Source organism: Amblyraja radiata, chromosome 4 (assembly GCF_010909765.2).
Source record: "Amblyraja radiata isolate CabotCenter1 chromosome 4, sAmbRad1.1.pri, whole genome shotgun sequence".
Lineage (NCBI taxonomy): Eukaryota > Metazoa > Chordata > Chondrichthyes > Rajiformes > Rajidae > Amblyraja > Amblyraja radiata.
Genome location: NC_045959.1, coordinates 61,765,219 through 61,775,656, shown reverse-complemented (window position 1 = coordinate 61,775,656; position 10,438 = coordinate 61,765,219). Strand labels below are relative to the sequence as shown.

Here is a 10,438-nt window from a genome sequence, read left to right as displayed (position 1 = left end):
GGTATGCCCGGAATTCCATGACTAGACCTGATGGTCCTGGTCTGCTCTGTTTGACCAGCCCCTAATGGTAAATGTGACACGGCATATTGTCCAATCGTAGTAGATGGAGGAACTGAACTCTTTGTGCTGAGACAAGGCCATCAGCATGACCGTCTTCAGGGTGTGCTGTTCCAGGTTGAGGGACCTGGCTGGTGACCATCCCCTAAGGTATGTCAGGTCCACACTGACATCTCAGATTTGGGTGTACCTAGGTCTGGAGGATTAGAGTTGAATATGCCTCTCCTGAATTTGATCACCAGCGGGTGGTACCCTACGGCCTGTTGTCCTGGTGTCCGAGTTAAGTAGGCTGACAGAGCACTTCTGGCTGTGTTGATGGCGCAGTAGCTGAGTCCTTCATTGTGGTGAAGACCTGCCAGGAACTCCAGTACAGGTTTTGTTGTAGTTGAATATGTAGTTCCTGTATTTGAATAGTATCTTCCCACTTCTTGATGTTCGCCAAGTATGTTCCCTAGTGGATATGCGATGGGATGCTATCATCGCGTCGATAGTGCTATTTGACAATCCAGGCCCAGCAGTGGTCTTCCCAATTCTGCAACCCAGGCCCAGTAATGGTCTTTTCAAATCTGCAACCCAGTAGTTTAATTTATCGTGGCATGGGTGGCTTATGCCTGAAACTGGGTGAGTTGATAAGTCTGGGCTATTGGGAAATCATTAGGGTTTTGATGAGCATGTCGAGGACCACTGGGAACCATGACTGTGGGTTTGCGTAGTACCTGACTGATGAGGCTGTAGTACCTGACTGATGAGGTAGGAAAAAAGGGGGGAGAACATATAGATTAGATTCCCCCCCCCCCCCCCCCCCCCCCACCTGCCTCAAAGTTTGGTTTCATGCGACATACATCGGTACGTGGTGATTCAATTGAAATACAGGGAAATCGATATTTGGTGTTCCATATTGCTTTGTAATTTCAGCAAATACTTTGGTTTAATATGTCTGTTTACAGTATTTAGCTCACCTGGTAGGTAAGTTTGCTGATGGTCGAATATGTTTGACGACATACAATTACCAATTGTTAAATAAGTTTCACATGATATCGATTTATTCTGCCCAAGTGGTTGGTGTATGCCACCACTGTGATGTTGTTAATTTATAAACGAACATGCAAAATGGTGCACTACTGAATAATATGCTTTTACCAATAGAACGTACTCAATATTTCAAACTAGGTTTTACGCCCAGTGTCTATAGTTATGGTGACTCCAGATTAGTCCATTTGCCACCATGTTCTGGGTATGGTTATTTAGTTTAAACATTAGCACCTTAGCTCTAATGGAAAGGTTCAAGTTAAGTAGCTGGTAATGCTGCGACTAACTCCCAATTACTCTAGCCACTTGTTGAATGGTTGGTTGATTGATACCATTAATTGTTACAGGTTGTGTCATATGCTGACTCTCCTTATGGCAATGTTGTAGATAAGTGGGTAGAGTTAATTGAATACCAGATCGTCAATAGTTGTGGATGGTGTCAACGTAGATCTATCTGGATTGTATGACAGGCTCAGGCTAAATAAATTTTAGTAGCTAATGCTGTTGATTAGCTATTCCCATGGATTAGTCTGTCATTAATATCATAGAGACATGCCATGACGATATGTTCCTTAATAGTGTCAGGGCTGGTTTGAATATCTGGGAACAGTTTTGGCTCATATTAGCCATTGTCAATAATTTATACTGCCATAGTTACCCCATCCAGGTAAATTGGTATCTCTGAAATTTTATGAATGGGTACTGAATAATATGCATCTTTTAAGTTGATGTCTACCATAAAGTATCCTAGGAAATCCATGGTTAGCAGTTACGTTTTTCCATAAGTGTGTAACCTGGTGAAAATACTCAAGTGGTAAAGTCAATGATGGTGCGACATTCACCATCTTAGGGTTTTTTGGCACCAAAGGTTCATATTAGGCTTCTTATGACCCCTTGTACATCAATGATGGTGCGACATTCACCATCTTGAGTTTTTTGGTACCAAAGGTTCATATAAGGCTTCTTTATGACCCCTAGTATCTTCTCCAGTTAGCTAGTCCCTCATGTTCTTTTTTAGTGGGAGGGTAGACCCCTTTGGGATGCATGCTGAACTGGTAATATATGGTCACTAGATAAGGGACGTATCAGATATTAAACTGAGAACAGATACCACACTTGATCTTAGCCAAAAGGCCGAGAAGTGATGGGTTTCTTAATTCAATTTTTATCCTTGAATACTTTTGGTATATAACTACCAAGTGTGATAGTTCTTCATGTTCCCAACCCATGTGTGATTTCCCCCCCCCCCCCTGTTAGTACAAACCCTTCACCTTTTATGTGATGGTAGGAACCATACTTATCTGTCTTCACTGTTGTTTAGTGGTGTATTCATTTCTTCGGTTTCTGGTTGCTTCTCTGTAGGGATGGTGTTGTTGGGGGGTGGAGCATTTTCCATGGGGCCCGCTCTGGACCCTGGCCTGGAAGGGCTTGCGGGGTTTGGCATGCGAGCCCCGAGCTTTCACCAGTACTATTAAGTAGATGCCTACTGGTGGACGCGTGGAGGTACTGCTGTCTGGTTTTTGTGTGGTGCTCATTCCAGGCCCTGCCCTCTTGATGCCAAATATTTTGGATACTTCGTCCAGTTTCTTAGGCTTGGTTTGGTAACTTAACCAGATAGCAGGATCTGTGGATGTGAGGTCGGCGTTCTCACAGTCCTGTGAATTTTTTAGGTTGAGGGCAGGTTTTATAACTTCCTTCGAGAAGTTGCGGAGCATACTGTGAACAGTAGGGTCAGATGTTTTGCCATACTACCCTGCCCCTCTGGAATGAGCATGCGAAAATGATAGCCGACGTCAGGGGTATCAAATGCAATTTAAGATATTTGGGTTTTAAAAAGCTATGCTTAATGTACCCCCCAGTAATGGTGGGCACTTTGAGTAAATGCAATTTAGGGGAGGCGTGATGAAATCCAATGCCTCATGACTACCTGTCTTGGAGAGGTTTTTTGAAAATAACAGGTAGTAAGCTGGCCGTCAGTTGAGACTGAAAAGCCATCTCGCTAGTGGTGGAGCCACATAGCGGCCACACCCAGCAGCTCTTCCTGATCCTGTACCTCAAGCATACTCCCGATGTTGTTCAGCCAGTGACCCCTCTTCTTGACCAGCCCAGCCCTGGTCGCCATCGATCCCTCGATAAGGGAGATGGCCAGTGCTGTAGTGCACTGGAGCGGGAGTGTTATGCTCCCTTGGCGAGCTTGCCCCTGCTCCTGAGGCAAGTCTCGCTGGAGTTTTTGGCTCCATGACCTTACTCTAGGCTTGGAGAACAGACACTTACTTGCTCTCGGGCGGTAGTTTGAAGTGCCGATTCCATCTACCGTGACTGTCTCCAGCCCGAGGTTTGGTTCTGACTTTGCTGCTAGAGGCTGCCTGCCGTTTTCGGGCGGCATTTCTGCGGTTCTCGGGCGGCGAGTCTCCTTGTCGGGAGTATGCAGGGGTTACCGGCCGGTTTTTTAGTTTCCCTCCAGTCCGCTGCTGTTGGTCAGACAGCTGTTAGCGGACTGGGCATCGGCTCAGTACCCTGACTGTGGACCGCAGCGTGTGCGGTCCAGGTGCCGCCTCTCCCCCCTCCACTGACGGAACGTTCCTTCCCTGGAGTCGAACGGGGGCCGCTTCCCTCTGTTCTGCTTTGCTGTCTCCAGTTCACCTGGAGCAACAAAGAGGAGCAAAGTAGTGAATTCGAACCTGTGGGTAAGTACTTACCTAACGGTCCGTTCCTTCGTAGCGGGAGAGCCTGTACTCACGTTCGTCGCTGTTGCATCTGCGTGAACGTTATGTCGTGCATGCGTGCTGGACGGGTTCTTCACGTGGTCACTCAAATGACTCCGAAGTAAAATTAATATTTTTAAATGGTTCAATGGTGGTTCAATAGTTTATTTATTGTCACGTGTACAGAGATGCAGTGAACGCTTATTCTTTATGCTATCCAGTGGATTCATACCATAGATAGACACAAAATGCTGGAGTATCTCAGTGGGTCAGGCAACATCTCTGGAGAAAAGGTGAAGTTTCAGGTCGAGGCCCTTCGTCAGACTGTCACACCATACATGGGTACAATAGATCCTCTTCTGGAACAACAGGCAGTGAGTCGCCACATTCCAGCACCTTCACAACTTTCTAGTCTCCAAAAAGTCCAGTTAAGGTCAAAGAAGTGTTGCAATTTCTTACTTTCTCACTTTAAGGCACAGCGAAATAGATGCAGATTCTTGACTTCAAAGAAGTGACTTATTGCCTCAGACAATAAACACCGAGATAAATGGATACTTGAGGAAAACGTGGAAGCTAAACACTACCAAATTCCTTGGGACTGCTACATAGGCAGATCTTCAAAGAAGTGAAAACCCCCCATCTGTCCACCAGACTCGTTCCGAGGCTGCAGAAAATACCAGTGAATAGATCTCCTGCTGCATAGGAGCTCAAACAGCAAGAAGGGACAGAGCCGGCAATTCTTTTTAAGAAGCCTCTACTCCTTCAATGTCTGCAGTAAGAAGGAGTGTATTTTGTGTTTTTATAGAAACATAGAAACATAGAAATTAGATGCAGGAGGAGGCCATTTGGCCCTTCGAGTCAGCACTGCCATTCATTGTGATTATGGCTGATCATCCACAATCAGTAACCCATGCATGCCTCCCTTCTCCCCATATCCTTGATTCCGCTAGCCTCTAGAGGTTTATCTAACTCTTTAGGACTGTTGGAAGATCAATTTCCCCCCTGGGATAAATAAAGTTGTATCATATCATATTGTATCGTTAAAAGACATTAGCACATCTTATGCTGGCCACCAAATGGAAAGTTATTGAAAGTGTAATGGGCAGGTTTCTCAAGAACTTCTGGAACTCCTGAGTCAAACCTACTTCATGTCAGGACAGGGACAGGGAATAGGATTGACGCATATTCCTGGAACCTCCAGCATATTAAGATTTCCATACTCTTCACACCACCCACAGGAACTTCGAACCCTTTATATATTCTAAGTATTTGACATATTAATTGTGTTCCTGGTTGCACACAGATTTTTCACTGCTATATAAATGAGTCATTACTTAACTAAAGAACAAACAAAGCAAACAAAAGGAGAAAAAAATAGTCAGTCAAGGGCGTTTTCTTTCGATAGAGAACCTTGCACGATTGTTGTTGTATTATCAGCAGGAGCGTTAACCAATTCCAATGGCAGATGGAGTGGCGAGCTGAGATTTGGCATTCATTTGAGCAGAAATAAAGAGACATCCCCACTGTCTCTACCCAACCCAATAACTTTGTTGGAGATAAATCTGCAAAGCTTCTTCTTCTCCTCTTGAGAATATTCTATAGAACATAGAGTCCAACGTCCTATATTAGGCAGTGGCAGTATAGTGTGGAAACAGGCCCTTTGGCCCAACTTGCCCACACCGACTGCATGTGACTAGCTCATGGTCCTGGCTCAGTTAATAATTGCACAGATTATATTTTATGTGGTGCATGATAAGTATAATAAACCCATCAAACATCTGCAGAAGGGTCCTGATCTGTCATTAATGGAGTGTTTTCCAGAAATGCTGCTTGACTTGCTGAGTTACTCCAGCATTTTCTGTCTTTAGTTTAGTTTTAGTTTTGAGATTGTGCGGAAACAGTCCCTTTGGCCCACCGAGTCCGCACTGACCAGCGATCCCCACACACTAACACTGTCCTACACACATTAGGGACAATTTACACTATACCAAACCAATTAACCTACAAACCTGTACGTCTTTGGAGTGTGGGAGGAAACCAAAGATCTCGGAGAAAACCCATGTGGTCACGGGGAGAACATACAAACTCCGTACAGACAGCATCTGTAGTCCGGATTGAACCCTGGTCTCCGGTGCTGCAAGTGCTGTAACGCAGCAACTCTACCTCTGCGCCACTGTGCCGCCGTGTTTGCTCCATTTAAAATTTTAACAGTTCATTAGCATACAAGAGCAGCATAGTGGCACAGAGGTAGAGTTGCTTTAGGGGGGTGACAAAGACTCGGGTTTGATCCTGACTACGGGTGCTGTCTGTACGAAGTTTGTACGTTCTCCCTGTGAACTGTGTGGGTTTTCTGCGGGTGCTTTGGTTTCTCCCCACACTCCAAAGACGTGCAGGCTTTTAAGATAATTGGTTTTGGTAAAAAAAATAAATAATTGTCCCTAGTGTGTAGGATAGTGTTGGTGTGCTGGGATCACTGGTTGGCGCAGAATCGGCCTGTTTCCATGCTATATTTTTTTTTAAATTAACTCAGTTAAATCTCATCTCTTTCCTCAGAAGTCATTCCTCACCTTTAATGCGAAAGAACTGCCCAGTTCCTGTCTAATCTGGCACAGCTTCGAATGGCAGATATCAGTATAACTGCAGGAGACTGGCAGAAGCTGGCATCTTCTGCGGTATAGCTGGTATGTTAATGGGAATCATTCATTGAGAGACGGACCTCTGTGTTCACACACGGCAAAGTGCGAATCCCTAACTTCCTCACAGTTATGGAGGTAATTTTGGCCATGTAGTGTGGATGTCCCAGTGTTTTTGAGGGAAAGTTTGATTGTTGTCTTATTTTACATGAATAATAATCTGCTGTATGTAACCCTTGTCTTGAACGTGCCCGGGAAGAATTGATTCCCTGCTCAAAAGCAGTTGCGGCTCGCCTGCATTCCGTTTGTCTTTTTTTTGTCTTGTTAGGGGTATGTTCTGAATCGGCTCGTCGCAGGGCTTTTCATCGCCCAGCGCAGCTTAATCGGCCGCGGGACTTACCATCGCCCGCCGGGGGCTTTAACATCAAGAGCGTCGATCACCTCGATGCTGCAGTTTGACTGCCTGACTGCGGGAGAAGAACAGGGAAGAGATAAGACTCAGCCAACCTTCCATCACAGTGAGGAGGTGTTTGGAAATTCACTGTGATGGATTTTTGTGTGAAACTGTGTTCATTGTGTGGTTTTTTTTTTGTTGCTGTTATGACTGCAGGGAACGACATTTTGTTCAAACCTTTGTTTGTTTGAATGACAATAAAAGGCATTCTATTCTATTCTAATAGGAGCAGAATTAGGCCATTTGGCTCATCAAGTCTACTCCATCATGGCTGATCTATCTCTCCCTCCTAACCCCATTCTTCTGCCTTCTCCCCATAACCCCGACATCCGTATTAATCAAGAATCTATCAATCTCTGCCTTATAAATATCCATTGACTTGGCCTCCACTGCCTTCTTGTTACAAGCCTCCAGTCTGTCTGAGGTACTAGGTACTTTGCACCCACGGTTCTTGTTTAAGTAAATGTACATTATTTGTAGTTATCTGAAATGATCTTATTCTACAAATGATACAAAAACCAAAGTTTAGAAATTTATTCTCAAAACAGTAAGATAGCAGTCATCACATTTCTCTTGCTCATTGGTCCACAACCTTCTTGAACTCCAATGTGGAATAAGGGATGAAACACGGAATTTAAATTCATTATTTCTATTGAAAAATATATTTTGTATATATTATCTGACAGTAAAACTATGCAAATCAATTGCAATTCTGCAGTGATCTATCAAATACCTATCGAGTACAGTTCAAAGGAACAAATTAAGTAAAGATACATTAAAGGTTAAAATAAATCTGGGTTTGAAGGTATAGCAATATATTTTGTTTAAGCAATACATTCTCTTTCATCTTTCACCTTTTCACCCCTCACACACCTACCCTTTATTTTGTCTCTGCTTTATCTCTTTATCCCTCTGTGGTTGCCTTCCCTTGTTTTTTTAGAGATACACCACTTAAACAGGCCCTTTGGCCAAATGAGTTTGTGCCAACCAGTGATCATCCATACACTGGTTCTATTCTATTCACTAGGAACAATTGATGATTTTACAGAAGCCAATTAACCTACAAAGCTGCACGTCTTTGCAGTGTGGGAGAGAAAACTCACGCTGTCACAGGGAGAACGTACAAACTTCGTACAGACAGCACCCGTAGTCAGGATTGAACCCAAGTCTTTGGCCCTGTAAGGCAGCAACTCTACCGCTGCGCCACCGTACCATCCTTGTATGCTTATGAACTGCTAAAATTTTAAATGAAATTTGATAAAGCAAAATCAAGAACAGAGGCTGGAAAGTGATGTGGAGAATAAAAATTCCGAATCTGATAGGAAAAGAAGGTGAAGAACGGATGTGAATAAGGATGGGTGGAGGCATATAGGAGCAAGAGAATGAAGAGAGGGGCAAGGTGTAGGAGGGGAGAGAATCTGGTGGGAGGATTGTGTTGGAGGAGGAGTAAAGGAGACAGGGTAATAAGCAGTTCGGTGTAATGTGGGAAGAAGGGTGGACATATGAAGACTACTCTCATTCTGGTGCCAAAGAAACATAAGGTAGCTTGCCTTAATGACCACGCAAAATGCTGGAGTAACTCTGCGGGTCAGGCAACATTTCAGGAGAAAAAGGATGAGTGATGTTTTGGGTCGACACCCTTCTTCAGACTGAGAGTCAGGTCAGAGGGAAACTAGAGGTATCTTTTCCCACCTCTGGTTTTCCTCTCCCCTGACTCTCAGTCTGAAGAAGGGTCTTGACCCGAAACATTACCTATCCCCTTTTTCCAGAGATGCTGCCTGACTCTCTGAATTACTCCGCCAATTTGTGTCTATCTTTAGTTTACAAGGACAGTTGTGGTATAATTTAATATTCTGTACTCTGTATCTTTCCCTTCGTTCAAACCATTGTGCTTGAGTTTGGTTTGATTTGGCTTTATTAAAATAATGCAATTTTTATGTGGCCATGCAAATTAAAAACAATTTCCCTTTGAATCATTCAAAAGTAAGGGTTTCCCATTATTGCTTAGCAGTGCAATTAAAACCTGGTTTAATCCACAATTAATTTCTTAATCATGAATTAGTCACCATTTTTTTCTTAATTTCTCAGCAGTCCTAATGAAAATCTTGTTTTGCCATTTCCTGCCACATTAAGATTTTATTTGAGTTGCTGCTTTACAGTGCCAGAGATCCGGGTTTGACCCTGACCACAGGTGGCATCTGTATGGAGTTTTATGTTCTCCCCGTGACCACGTGGGTTTTCTACGGCCCCTCTGGTTTCTTCCCACACTCCAATGACGTACGGGTTTGTAGGTTAATTGGCTTCATTAAAATTGTGAATTGTCCCTAGTGTGTGTAGGATAGTGCTAGTCAGCACGGACTCGGTGAGCCAAAGGGCCTGATTCCACGCTGCATCTCTAAACTAAGCTGAGCTAAACTAAGCTGTCCAGGATCAGTGAGTTTTGCAGCCACTTCCTTTACAACCTTTGGCGTGCGGACCATTGGGACTTGGCTACCTTTAATCCTATTAATATTTCCAATATTTTGTCCCTTGTGATAGTGATTGTTACGTGTGTTCACTCTGCTGTTTGAAAGGAGCCTATCGGAAATCTTTGTGCTCTTTATAATGTTCTCTGCTGTTCAGGCTGGTGCAAAACATTGACAACTTATCTGCAATTTTATTGATTCCTGTTATTAATTTTCCCAGAAACACTCTAGGGGTCTTGTAGTAAGAAGGAAAAGTTCAAGTTAAAATAAATAACAATTTAATGTGATTTTAGGGACACCTACTTTAAATATATTTATAGGAAGCAACTCCAGATGCTGGTTGACACTGAAGATATACACAAAATCCTGGAGTAACAAGGGACTGGAGTAACTCTCTTCCACTGTCAGACTGAGGCCAAATGCAATTTGGAGAAACAGAACCTCATATTTTTGCTTGGGCAGCTTACAACCCAGTGGTATGAATATTGATTTATTTAACTTCAAGTAATCCTTACTTTCTCTCTCTCTCCATCCCTGCCCCACCCTATTTCTCTGAATAGTTTCTCTGACTTTCTGATTAATGTTACTGTTTGTGTGCCTCGTTGTCACCATCCATTCAGCCAACAATGAACCATTCTACATTTCCTTGATCATCGTCTGCTTTGATTTATCGTTTTCACAACTTACATTCTAATTGTAGCCATCCACATCTCCAGTTTCCCTCTCCCCTGACTCTCAATTTGAAGAAAGCTCTCAACCCAAAACGTCACCTACTTATACATATATGTGCTTAGAAAAAAGGAGTTCACCTTATTTTGGTGGGCTGTACATCATGACATCGACAGAAATGTACCCCTCGGCCCACCATGTTCATGTATACCATCAAGTACCAATCTCTACAATTCCATTTCCCAGCACTTGGTCCATGGTCTCCTATGCCTTGGCAAAGAAAACTCTCATCCAGATACATCTGCGATGTGAGAGGACCTGCCTCAGTCAGTGCATTACATATTCCAACAACTGTCTGGCTTCCTCCTAAATCTCTTCCTACTTACCTTAAACCTATGTTCTATAGTTTTAATGCCAATGACTTAA

The 10,438-nt window shown here is 43.5% G+C and overlaps 1 pseudogene; it reads right to left on the bottom strand.

Moving 5' to 3' along the window:
* Positions 1 to 2,121: 2,121 nt before the first annotated feature.
* On the bottom strand, positions 2,122 to 2,232 carry LOC116972678 (annotated as a pseudogene).
* Positions 2,233 to 10,438: the final 8,206 nt, after the last annotated feature.